Source organism: Mesoplodon bidens, assembly GCF_964165515.1.
Source record: "Mesoplodon bidens genome assembly, chromosome: 16".
Taxonomy (NCBI): domain Eukaryota; kingdom Metazoa; phylum Chordata; class Mammalia; order Artiodactyla; family Ziphiidae; genus Mesoplodon; species Mesoplodon bidens.
Window position 1 is genome coordinate 17,340,299 of NC_138173.1, and position 14,607 is coordinate 17,354,905.

Consider the following 14,607-nt stretch of genomic DNA (forward strand, 5'->3'; position numbering starts at 1 on the left):
CCCACTTTTCTTAGGATAAAGGCCTAAATCTTTAGTTTGGGGGTTACCATATTCCTCCTTCATCTTCCAAAGCATCACTAGTGTAAAACTGTTGTTCATGACAGGCTGTGGTCAGCCTGGCCCCTGCCTGCCAGCGTCATCTCAGGCCCACTCGCCCCTCGTTTGCTGCTACAATTTCTGGCTTTCTTTTAGTTCCCCTGAGGTGCCTGGGATTACCTGCCGTGAGGCCTGCACACGTAGTTGTTAGGGATACTCTCTCCCACTTTCTTAACTCTTACTTGTGTCTCTCATCTCAGGTCAGAAGTCACTTGCTCTAAGAAGTCTTCTCGGGCTCCCAGAATGGGACAGGTCTCTTCATTCTTCTCTTTCCTAGCAGTGTTTTCTCCTTTGCAACACTTCCCCCAATTCTCATTTTAAACTGAGGGGAATTACTTGCCAGGTGTCATTTTCCTGTGTGAGAATGTCAACTCAGTAAAGGCAGGGACTGTCCTTCTCCTTCACTGCTTTATCCGTCACATCTCTGCAACTCCAGGCACAAGGCTGATGCTCCAATGATGGATCAACAAATGATGGATGGAGCCAGGACCTGCGTCAGGTTCTAGGTCACAAAACAGTACCAAGAGCACAATTAACCAAGAACTGCTGGCCAGGGTTGAGCAGAGGAGGAACAGAGCAGACCTGCCTGGTGACGGACTGCCAAGCCACGGCCCTGCACTATTTTGCACTTACACAGTCTTTACATTCTTCTTGACGAGAGCCAGATGGTCCTAGAATCTGGGATGGAGAAGAGTTTGTAAGCGGAAGTCCAGGGGCTACCACTGCTAAGAATGGAGACGGTGGAATGAGATCCACACAAGGCAGAACGTGGTGCTCCCAGTAGAATTTGTCTCTCAACCCTATTTCAGAACATACTCAGCTTTATAACTTCACGGGAAGGCTGGCTAGACCGGTGATTTCCAATAGAACTTGATACAGTGATGGAAATGTTCTATATCTGTACTCTCCAATATGGTAGGCATTAGCCACATAAGCTATTGAACCCTTGAAATTGACTTGTAAGACTGAGAAATTATATTCTCAATTTAAATTTAAATAGCCATCTATGACTGGTGGCTGCCATATGAGACAGTGCAGGCCTGGAAACTCTAAGTTAGGAAACTCTAAGTTTCAAAAGCAGTATGGTTTAAATTCTAGAAATATCCATTTACAACCAGTGTTGGCCTCCAGTTAACCACATATTAACATGTCTGGAGTCCAATGCCTATTCTGACTCTGATGAGGATCTCCCAATACCTCCTAGCAAAGAGATTTGAATGTCCTGTGTCTTGTTTCTAGCCATAGGAATTGTTCTTTAACGAAGGCATTTCTTTCTCTGTGTGAACTGTACAAAATGTAAAATGTTATACAAAGGTAGAACTTTATCTTTGTAAGTATCAGTATAATGTGACCTTAAAAGCTTTCTCACACCCACTTTTCCCATCTCAGATTTTTTTTTCTGTTTTTGTTCCCTCCCCTTTTCTCTGTTTCTCCTTCCTCTGTTCTTATTTTCTTTCTAACCTCTAAAGTGACAGACACGACACTGTGTCTTTTAGCAAGTTCCTTTTATTTCACATATTGATTTCTTTACTTTTGTGCCTATTTACAAAAGCCATTTTATCAGTTCAGATCATTAACAAAAACCAGCCAAAGAACAGTTAAGTTCATCGGAAAAAAAATCTGAAATGATGATAGCTCTTGACAGGCCAATTAATACATTTTTGGAGATTTATCAGATATAATAATTTCAGTATTTAATATGTAAAAAAAGTAAGGTGAAGCATTGTACTGTTTTTTTGCTTTTCACAGCTATCACCTAGATAACATTATAGTTGCTCTTAATCCTTTGAAAGTCCTCATGGGACTGGAGCTCTTGAATTCTTATTCTGCTTTTCACAAAAGAAAAGCTTTCCAGTAAGCTAATACCAGGATGAGAAAGTGGTGTGTAGAAGGAAAAATTCTGAAACATAACAGTAAAGTAACATTTGAAAAGAGATGGTCCATCTTTAGCCCTTTACCCTAGTCTGTATAGAACAAATGTGTCTAGGGCTTTCATGCTAAATGTCTCCAGTTCATAAAATCACAATTATTAATCAGACTATCATTAAATATTAATTTACTTTTGAGATAAATGTCATTTTAAATTTGGAATCCTAGTCTTTTCTAATTCTAAGGAGAGCATTTTCATTAGGCTTTATAGAAAGAGTGCACATAGAAAGCTTAGAAGCTACTAAAAGGCTACTTCTTTAACTTGACTTCTGGTTTCATTCAGGCCCAGCAAAATACTTGGTTTCCAGCATAATAAACATAGTTTGTAATCATATATATATATGTATATATATAAAGCTAAAGTAGAACATTAGATAAGGGTTTGGGGCATTTTATGGCATTTGGAACAGATGTAATAGATGCTCAGTAAATATTGTTGAATGAATTAATTAAATAAATAATGAATTAATTAAATAATTCATCAAATTCATTATTTTGTTTAAGACCTCAAAGAGCTTTCAATATTCCAAATGGTGGCTAAGGCTATAGCTCCCATACAATAAATGAAGATTGTATTCTACAAAGCCCCATGAATTAAGACATCTTTATCATTACCTCTGTCTTCCTTTACATCAGTATGTTTAAATCAGGTAGGAAGCTTTAATTAGGTGTCAAATAAATATTTAAGTACACAGTACTGCCTGAGCCTACACAACACATGCTAAAAGCACAAATCCAAAATTTTCTGTAATATTCGTTGCAGTAATCCTATGGATTCCTTGAGAGCAAGGGTGCCTTTACCCAATTTTGTACCCCCTGCACTCAATATATACTAATAGCTAAGTAACACATTGTTTTGGAAGGAAGGAGGGTAATGAGAAAGGAATCATGGATCTAAGTCAGTATGTGTTATTTACAGCTTATGATCTCTTTCCATTCCAACCATTATTGGAATAGTAGAAATTAAGGATTTATGTTGTAGTCAGGAATCATTAATAATTAGGTTCAACTCACCAGTATTTATAGGTGTAACTGGGTGTGAAATAGCTAGATGGCTCCTGCTTCACATTTTTTCTCTTCCATCATTCTAATTTTATATTTATTTCTGAAGCCCTGAGGTAGCAAGGTCTAGTGGAAAGAATATGGATTCAGGAACAAGAGACTTGGCTTCTCATCCTGATGTGGAATGGGCCCTGGGAAGATCATTAAAACCTACCAGTGTTGCCCTAACAAAGACTGAATTTTATATGTTGAACATTTAAAAAATATTTTTAAAGTATCTGTCTTGACTGTAGATCTCAACTACTATGACTAAATAGCATTACTTTTGAAAGGCACACACTAAAATTTATGTTTAGTTTTGAAAATTTAGAACTGCAGAAACAGTTGCCAACCCTACCATCTCTATCCAAAAGAAAATTATTCCATTTAATATATTTTATACATGCCACCTGTCTAGGCCAAGGGATAGACATAGTATTACAGGAATTATTTGAAAAATTATTTCATTCTTTCCTTCTCTGTCATGCTAAAAAGATTGCTCAGTATTGGTCTCATATTCCTATTTATTTATCGTTCTAAGGCATCTGGAATCATGCCATTCAAGGAAAATCCCCAGGGTCTTAGAAGGTTAAGAACATGGGCTTTGAGTTAAGATATTGCTGGACTGGTATCCTGGAATGAGCACGTACTGGTTATGTCATCTTGAGCAAGGCACTTACCTTTCTGAACCTTAATTTCTTTATCTGTAAATCAAAGATGATAATACCCACCCCAAGGTGATTGACAATTAATGAGAATTCTCATTATGAGAATTAAGCGGAATAAGTACAGTGGCTGCATATAATAATCACTCAATATGTGGAAAGTGATAAAAGTGATAATTATTAACCAAAGTCACAAAGCAAATGAGATCATAACTTTGGCTGTCCTTCAGCTACAAGTCCAAGAATATCCCTACCTTCTAGGAAGTACAATTTCTACTTATGGACGTTTTGATCTTAAGCTGAAACAAAATCCAAATGGCAAATCTGAAACCCATAGCTATTGCTGTTTTACACTGACTTCCTCTTTTATTATAATCCTGACTACATGAGGCTTGCAAAGGTGCAAAAGAATGTTTTGAATATCACCATCACTAAAACCAATATAATTAGTTTTTTTTCTTTAAGAAGAAAAGAATAGAATAACATTAAATAAGAACTGAAAAAGGGGGGGAAATCCATAATTTCACCATCCTTAACCACACTGCTTCTTTCTTTTTTTTTTTAAAGGAATTTTGCCTTTTTAAAAAAAATTTAATTAATTAATTTATTTATTTATGGCTGTGTTGGCTCTTCGTTTCTGTGCGAGGGCTTTCTCTAGTTGCGGCAAGTGGGGGCCACTCCTCATCACGGTGCGTGGGCCTCTCACTATCGCGGCCTCTCTTATTGCGGAGCACAGGCTCAGTAATTGTGGCTCACGGGGCTAGTTTCTCCGTGGCATGTGGGATCTTCCCAGACCAGGGCTCGAACCCATGTCCCCTGCATTGGCAGGCAGACTCTCAACCACTGCGCCACCAGGGAAGCCCCCACACTGCTTTTTTCAATGACAACAATGGCTTGCCCTTATTTCTGAATATATTCACCCTTGGCTCAGGTCACTTTCCCTATTATACTGTTGCAACCATAATTTTTTTTTCCTTTCTTTTTTTGTTTCAGTACGCGGGCCTCTCACTGTTGTGGCCTCTCCTGCTGCGGAGCACAGGCTCCAGACGTGCAGGCTCAGCGACCATGGCTCACGGGCCTAGCCGCTCCGCAGCATGTGGGATCCTCCCGGACCGGGGCACGAACCCGTGTCCCCTGCATCGGCAGGCAGACTCTCAACCACTGCGCCACCAGGGAAGCCCTGCAACCATGATTTTTATGATTTTTCCACACTGTTTTTCACATTATTTATTTCAAGACTGTATCATCTGGTACAAGTCACATGAACTCAGGGCTTCAGTCAGTCCATCTGTGGTCCCTAATTTTCACATTTTTATTTTAGAAATTGTTGGTGGAATTTGATGAGCTGATTTTTTTGTCATCAAATGCTTTGCTGTTTTCTTATCAAATGGTGCTAAGTGATATTATTAGCAGCAAATTTAACATCCTAAGATTCATAGATGCTAGTAGATCATCTCGTCCATCTGCCTTAACATTCTTACCATTAATTGTTTATTATCCTTGTAGCTCCCTAGCATTTTCTACAACAGAGACACATGGTAGATTGAGAATGTGGGCAGGGGCATGGGGAGGAATATTTATAAAGTGCCATACACAGATGGATGCCTAATAAATGCTGTTTAGTGATCCTCACAGATGACAAGGGCAGGTGGAAAACATTATTCATAAGGGAGATGGAGATGGATGTTTATAGTTCAGTGAACCTCTTCCCTTTTCTACTTAATGCACAGGGGGAAAAAATCAAGCAAATTACTTGTGACACGTTCTCATTTTTTAAACCAGATCCATTAATGAAGGATACCATTGATTTGTTAGAAATTGTTTTTTTTTTTCATGCTGGAATCTAGAACACATCCTTTTGAATATGCACAGTCAGGAAAAGAGGGAAGGGTACCGATGGATGTGGCTACACTGAGGATCCTAAGGTGAGTTTGCGCAGTCGTCTGCTCTGAGTCTAAAGATATGGTCACCTATACATTGTGATTTGAATACATTGGGAAAGTTTCTGCCTTTCACCTTAAGTTATTTTCCCAATCCAAATACTGCTCTGCTTGTGTTTCCATTACTGTAGGCTCATTCCTTTGATTAACCTTTGCCCCCCTCTTATAGTCTTCACATGACAATATTTGATATCACTTAGAAAGAGAAAAGATCATCACTGAAGGGTATAAGCTCATCTTTTGAAAAAAGTTTAGACTCTAACTTTGATCCTTTCTTTTCTTTTCTTTGTCCTTTTATTAGTAGCAATTCTATCATAATGGCTTTTCTGGCTCGAATACTTTTCCTAGGAGTGAGTATAAGCTGAGGAATTGAAAATTCACTTTTGTCAAATTTTAAACTTAAGACATTGACAAGAGGGAACTTTTTTCTTGTTCTTCATCTATCCAGTGGACTATGTAGATGAGTTGAGGTCACACACAAATCTCATACAACCAAGAGATTTCAGAGAGAGAAGCTGCCTTGGAGACAGTCTTGTCCATTTCTCAGTAGAGCAGGCAGTCACCTGGTGTCTGCCTGAATATTACCAGGCCCAGGAGTGCCTTGAGGAAGCAAATTCCACTTTAGGGCAGCAGTAATTATTAGAGAATCTTACTTGTTTATCACTTGTTCCTTACATAACTCCAGAAAATCTAGCTCTTATTTTGAGCCCAGGCCTTATTAAGATAAGCAAATAAGGGCCGGCAGAACGTCTAAACAAATTGGAAATCACCATAATTAACTGGTATTGGATGATGTTAGCCAAAACAGGTGGCCAAAAAGAGGATAGTAGTGCTTTGAAATACATTAGTCAGTCATTCATTCATTCTTTTGGGTAGTCCACAAACATTTGGTGAGCACTTGCATCCCAGAGATACAAATACGGATGAGAGATGTTCATCACTTTTAAGAACTCACAGCCAAGAAGGTATTTTCACTTAAAGCTCACATAGCACCTTCTTCTCTTTTGCAGCTTTTATCAGCTTTGTAGTTAGCTGCTTGTGTATGTTTGTCTGTAGCATGTTTATCTACCTCCACTAGAATATAAGTTCCATGGTGTCACCTCAAGCAGAGTAAAGGCTCATAAATATTTGCTAAATGAATGAATAAGAAGGAATTCTAAGTGAATCGTTGCCATACAATGAGAAAAGCATTAAAATAGAACAAACTGGGCTTCCCTGGTGGCGCAGTGGTTGAGAGTCCGCCTGCCGTTGCAGGGGACACGGGTTCGTGCCCCGGTCTGGGAAGATCCCACATGCCGCGGAGCGGCTGGGCCTGTGAGCCATGGCCGCTGAGCCTGCGCATCCGGAGCCTGTGCTGTGCAACGGGAGAGGCCACAGCAGTGAGAGGCCCGCATACCGCAAAAAAAAAAAAAAAAAAAAAAAAAGAACAAACTTTTAACCCAGCATGGCAGAAGAGATGAATTCTCCCTAAACAAGATATTTGTTCTTGACCATGAATAACGAGTAAGAGTTTATCAGATGGAGAATTTGGAAAAGAGCTTTTCATACATGAAAGTCATTTTGGGTTTGGGGAGTGGCAGGTAATATGAGGTAGCTGGAAGGAGAGGAAAATGATCGTTAAATAAATGTTAAATAAAATGATTATTGACTTTTTCATTCACATAATATTTATTATGTGTCTACTGTATGCCAGGCACCTGGGATACAATGATAAATAAAATCAGGCTTGATCCTGCCTACAAGGAACTTGGTTTAGTGGAGAGGATAGGTATTAATCAAATAATCAAAATACTCATCCCAACAAACTTAAAATTCCTGTTGTGACCAGTGCTCCAGGTAAAGGTACCTGATTATATATAAGTTCTTAAAATAGGAGGATGACTGTATATTCAAGGAAGTCAGGTGGTATTGACTAAGATGTGATCCTTGAGTTGATATCTGAAGGGGATGGGGGGGAGAAAATAGACGTGCAAATTCCCTGGCGAATGGCACGTGTAAAGAAATGAAAGCAAAAGTTAGAACAGAGACACAGGGAGACGGAGGAAGGTACTGAACCGCAGAGATAAGTAGAGGACAGACCTTGCAGTCTTTGTATTGTTCTGTGTCTATCCTGAGACTAGAAGCGTGGAAGCGTGTTCTACTAGAGATGGCCCGGATCTACCACTGTTTGGGCTGCAGCGTGCAGAACCGACTGCAGGGGTCCAGAGCCGAAGGAGGTAGCTAGGGAAGCAAAGCCAAGGGAAGAACGATTCTGTGAAGCGCATCTGTCTTCAGAAGAAAACAGTCTAGTTGCCTGACTGCAGTCATTACCCTCTAAAGAAACAAGCTATGTATAGGAGATAACATGCCTCAACTTAGTGTCATTTGAGTCCAGTGTTTTGACATGGGTGTAGACAAAGAAACAAAAGCTTTTTAAAACTTCCACTAGAAGGTGAAAAGCAAAGAATAATGAGCTGGGGTGTAATGGAAAGAGACTTACGTAGGCATCTGCAGATCTGGGTTCTGGTCCAAGTTCAGCAACTACCAGAGAGAGGTCAGCCAAGTCACGTGACCTTGTTGGAGCTCAGTGTTGAAAGCTGTAAATAGGGAAATTGGACCAGATCATATCCAAGCTCTCTTCTGCCACATACTGTGATTCCTGTCTCCAAACATGGGGATATCTAAAACACGGTATACATTTAAGTCATAGAAACTAACCTCAAATCTGACTCAGTACTGGAGCTTTTAATAAAAGCTCCATTGCCTACAGTGTGTTTGGTTGTGGAGAAGTAAGGGACCAGAATGTAGTTGAAAAGTGTATTTTTACTATGAAACAGAGCCCAATTGAGAAACATCCCTTGGCAAGAATCTTACTGCTAAACATTCCAGACCAACCACTGCATGATCTAAAATTTAATTTTATTGGAAGAAACCTTAAGAAAAAAGTTCAAATCCTATCCAAGCTTCATGAACATTTTTTTGCTTGGTTTCATAGAGGCTAAATCTAACTTATGCCACACACCGAGATGGAATATGAAATTGAAGTCAGTCGCCCAAATAGAAGGATGTATCATTCACAGAGAACCCCAGGTAGCGACTGAAGTTTGTGATTTCTTTTATCAGGATATTACAGGGGGGCCCAGCCTCATTTCCCATTCCTTTCAGTGGCGCCAATAGTTTCTCTGTTTGTTGCCTTTTTTATTTTTCTCATCGCCTTTCATCTTTATTTATCCCCTGCACTCCACTGTGGCTCTGGGAAGACTTCTGCAAAAGGAGACATTTAAAAGAACATGTCTTGGGCCCCAACATAAAGGGCACTTTTACCGTCATAATAGAAAATCTTCCACCAGCTGAATGGCTGAATGCTCATATGAAGTCTAAGCCTTTTTTGGTGGGTTTTGAAACAGACTGAAAATTTCAGGCCACAACTATACCTTGTAGTTTTTAAAAGGTCTAAGATGCAATATAACATTAGTATTATATTTGTCAGCATAGAGAAGGATTTTTCATGAGCTATGTCTTATAAAAGGCCATTCTTCTAAAGGCAAACCTAGTGTTTTACTCTCTAATTATAGCAAATGTATATATAGGAGCTAATTCTTTAAATAGTTCTCTCTTCTGGTGAAGAAAATTCATATTATGTGTCTAAATAAAATAGTTTATTTATAAATTTGGTTAGTTGGAGACATAGATGATATGGAAAGATGCTCATATTACATATTCTACTTATTACTTGTCTTTTCTCCTTCTTACTGCAACACAGTGCTTCCTTTGACCACTGAAAGCAAAGCTTTTAGGATTTTGTTTGAGTGTATCTAAAAAAAGCATCGGGTATACCAAGGATAAAAGTCCTGGATTTAAACTAAGGAGTAAATAGTTATGCTAAAATCGAGGAACCTATTGATATTAGCAGCCTTTCAGTGAAGAAAAGAAATGCTACTTCCACTTTTCTGAGGACAAGGACAGTGTTTTGGTTATTACTAGAACCTGACATATTAAAAAACAATAAACAGTATAAATTCATTAGTATTTCTGGCCAAGTTCTAAAGTACTTCAGTAGGTTTGTTGAATTTCTTAGGATAGCTGAAGATTTCCAGGACCTTACTTTAAAATAAATCTGATTTGTTTTTCACTGGTTATAAATTTATTCTTTTTCTTTTAGTAAATTCTGGAGGTGCTTTTTAAAATTTAGGGAGTAGTAATTTTTTTTAAGCATTGATTACATTTCAGCTACCTGTTATGGTGCCTTTCTCTCCAGATAGCTACTGCAAATAATCTTTGCGACTCTCTGAAACAGACATAGCTGTTCCAGAAACATGCATTTACTACTTAATACCATACATAAAAATATAAGAAAATGCCTTAGAGCTATACATAGAGTGATTTAGACTTAAAGGTCTAGGAGCTGCTTGTTTGCAAGTGTGTGCTCAGCCCGTACCAGCAACACAGAAAGGAAATGGTAAACATCACTTAGGTCTTTAGAAAGATTTGCTTTTTATCTTCACAGAATCGCACATGGGACTCATCCTGCCTTGCTACACTAAGGAAGTATCAAGTATATGACAAAATGGTAGTATTTTTGAGACTACAGTAAAAAAAAAAAAAAAATTCCCACCCCCGACTCCCCTGCCTCAGACCTGGAGTCTCAAGCAGTAATTATGATGCCATGATCAGAAAGTTGTGTTTTGTCAGGTTGAGCCCTGAACGGGTGGCAGCATAATTCCATGCTGCTGGTTTAGACTGGTGCAGCTGTGCAAAATGAGAATGTCTGTTGTTGTTTATTGTTTCAAGAGTCACTTTTTTTCTCTAACAGACTGATGAAGGGATGTTTAGTACATTTGCAACTGGTCGACTGACTGTTGCAAGCTTGACTTTGAATTGATTGAACGAGGTGAAATAAACCAGCAAACAGCCCAAAGAAAAGATTCACTAAGATTCTGCCCTTGACATAAAAATGTGTGTTCAGCTTATATCTATTTGTGTATATAAGTTCTACACAGTTGTATAACATCTCCACAGTTTAAACATGGAATTATTACATTTTATATTAAACTTATACACTAAATTGAATTACGTGGTTGATTCTCATGGGATAAAATTATTCTGGTAGACAGCATTTCACTTATAAAACTAAACATGAGAAAACAGCATCGTATCCACTTTAATTACTAAAATTAAAAACAAAAATTTTGCAAGCTCTCGAGTGGCAAGACACAGTGAACGGACAGATTCATTGCTAGAAATAAAATTAACGTGGCAGAAAAGAACAGATTAAAAATGGAAAGTTAGAAACACTAAATAAAATGAATGAAACTTTTATGATGTTCTGAATGCAGTCTGTTTCAAGCCCTCATAAATATTAAAGGGCTCTTGAAATGAAATATGAAAACCACCTTTTCTTAAGAAACTAGACATGAAAAAATGTCTTCATGGACTCTGCGGCACTATGTTATGTTTACTTCTATCTGAAGTTAGGATGGTGATTGGAGAGGAAGGGTGGCAATGGCCACAGAATCATAGCGAGAGGAAAAAAATTAACCAAGTGTCATAGGAAGTGAAAGAATTGTAGGCATGGAAATGCCATGGTTTGATGCATGAAGAAACTGAAGTCCAACCAGAAAGGTGAGGGGGATGCAGGAGGGCAGCCCAACTAGACCCAGGGGTCGTGAGCCTGAGAGCAGAACCCCTTTTGCAATCTCATACAACCTCCCATAAAAAGCAACTTGGTTTAGATGGTTTTCGCTTCTTCTGGAGAGCAACATGGTATTTTCAGCTCAGGAGGTTTTCTTATTAAGGATGTAGAAAACTTCACAAAGTATGTACAAGTTTGAAAAGATAGAGTTTGGTTTTGTGGTTGGTTAAGGGGCTGTGAGGATAGAAAGATCTAGGGACGGGATAGGAAGAGAGGGAGAGGAACCGAAGAGAGATAAGTGGGGGGTGGGGAAATAGAGATGGGAAAATGAGAGAGAAAAAATACAGAGGAAGAGAGAGCAGGAAGAAGGGTGGGCGGACGGGCGGGCAGGTAGACAGAAAGGCTCAGCGCGTTTCTAAGGCACTGCTGAGCAGGGCTTGACCTGCATTACAGGCTTACAACTGTGACCACTTGAGTACTACGACTATTCTGAAAGGCTGATTAACTCTGAACACTAGTTACAGCTCTTCAACTGCTCGAGAACTTACACCTTTGAGTCTCTACTCTTTACCAGGTCACAAGCAGAATATTCTGCCCAGGGAGAATAAAAAATTTTTAATCACAGTAACAATCACAACAGATCATCTTTAAGTCTTTAAGAAAATAAAATCAACAGGTTACATTCACTCATGCTAAATTTCTCCACCCCTGCTTTGAAGAGAGGGCATTGAATTTCAGGCTGTCTTTTATTGTGGGGTTTGTAATCAACACTGGATTTCTTATAATAGAAAGTTCTTGATTAGTAAAGAAGATACTTTGAAATTTAAGTCTTATGACCTCTCTTCACTTGAGACACATACTCTACAAAAAGGGGAATTCACTGTAGGTCATGAGTGTGAAATTATTTGAAATAAATGGTGACCTGCTGGTAACTATGACAGAGCATTTATGCTTTTAGTAATGGCTTTTACAAGAAAGGAAGTCACACTAAGCCCTTGACCGTAAACATGAGATGTTTGTACTGCATTGGAGTTTGCTCTCGGTCTTTCTGGAAAACCTCTTATATGGTACCATAATCAGTTCAAAGACCATCTCACTTCTTCACATTAGTATAAGTCATGATATTCTACAAAGAGTGAATTCACTTTATGTTTATGTGTAGCCAAATTAAAAATGGATTAGCTTTCCTGCTTATTATTCATATGGACTCTTCACATAGTCTATATGGATGGCTGAGGTATCATTGCACCTGAAACCAAGTAATTTGATGGAGAACAGACATTCAGATTCACCACTCGAATTGCCCATATCTAATATTTTCAGTTGTTTTGCCCAATCCTAATAGTATTACTGTGCCCTCTCTCGCATGCTGTATGTGGGGTGCATGTATGTGTGTGTGTGTTGTCCATTGCCATCTGAATACAAAATTTCGACGTCGGCATCAGTGGCATCAAAGTTACATGCTATTACCCATTATGTGTAAGTACAGTGCTCGGTAGAGAAAAACTGGGAGCAATGATTCCTGGCCTTACAGGCTTAAAATCCATTAGAGGGGACTGAACGTATGTATAAGGGAAAAAAATTTAAATGCTAGCATTTATTTAATAGACATCAGTATAGCTTTTAATCATAGCTTTTGCGCAGTTGATTGGAAGCTACACTTAAAGGAGGAATGTGAGTTTTCTTATTCTATTCAGATATACCTCCCTGTAGTGAGCCCTTCACATAAACTATCTCATTTAATTGTCATAACACTACCTATAAAGTAGATAATATTATCCTCATTTTGTAGATTAAGAAATTGAGGCTTAGAGAATTTGATACTTGCCTAAATTATTGTAATTCTCCTTTATTGTAAAAATAGGCATTTTTATCATCTGCAATGAGAGTGTGTATGTATATGCTTTAAATATCTCTGTAACTACGTAGTTGAAAAAACTCCCATTGCAAGTATATTTCTTAGCCGTATTTGAAATACTTCTTATACAGTCCAGCTACATTTTTTTTCATAAATTTGACTTATTTTCATTTGAGAGAATACTTGGCTTCCAGGTGGAGAAATAAATTTAACTTACAGGAGTGGAGAAACCAAAGACATGCCGAAATTGGTGTGTATCTTAGAAGAGAATCTAATTATAAGTACCTCTTAAATCTAAAAGCTTTTCCCTTTGGTATAAGCCATTGACTGTGTGAAACATGGTGTTTTACATTGAAAGCTGTATTTGGGATGAATTGCTTGAAGCACCATGGTTTTCTGCAAAAACATTGTAGGGGAAGATCAAATAAGAAGATGCTTACTGCTGCAGATCAGAAGCATAGATCAATAAGAGGGAATATTAGAGAAGTCATGTTTTAAAGAATTAGTACACAGGAGAAAAGAGCTGTGGGTCAAAGAATATAAACACATATACACATTCTGACATATCTTATGTACACACAAACATATATACACATAACATGTAAACATAGATGCATTTTAGGCAAGTGATCCAAATGACTCCATTTATGCATTTTTCTGGCCATATACATTTTCCCCATGAGATCTCTTGTCAGCTGTCTTGTGGAAAACAATTAAAGAACTGACTAACATTTATCAGACCCTCACAATATATAAGCACTGTGCTCAGTGATAAAGATATAACAGAGAAGATAGTCTTTGTCTTCAAGGGCTCCCAGCATCCTTGGGAAAGGTGTTATTGCAGTGGTATGATGAAATAGAAGAGACATTCACAGAGGTACATGATCACAGAGGAGATGTATTATGGGGGGCTTTCTAGAGGAAGTGATATCTGAGCTGAGTCTTGAAGAGCAAGCCACAGTTAGTCAAAGGGAGATGGGAAATGTGGAGGCCCTTCTAGGACACAGCATGAATGAAGGCCAGGAGCTTGAAACAAAACAGTGTGTGTGGTCTGGGGCTGCTGGAATATGGTGATGAGGGAGGAATGAGAGGTGAAGGTGGAGAGCTAGGTCAGATCTAGTAGGGCATGGTCAGGTCAAATGTGTTTCTTAGATCATTCTAGTAGCTGTGTGGAGAATAGTTTTTGTGTAGATAAAACCAGAGCTCAGGATCCAGTTTCAGGTGCCATTGTAGAAACGTAGGCAAGAGATGCTGAGGGTTTGAATCAGCATCATGGTTCGGTGGTAACCAGGACTGGGTAATGGAGGTGGAGGGCTTCAGCAATGTTTAGGAGGTACAGTTGGTTAAGACCCGGTGCTTATTTGCATGTGGACAGATAGATCAGGATCGCTCAGAGTTTTAGCTTGTGTGTGGAGGTGTGGTCAATTTAATTTAAGGTGTCTGTGTTTTATCTGGGAAGAGTTGATC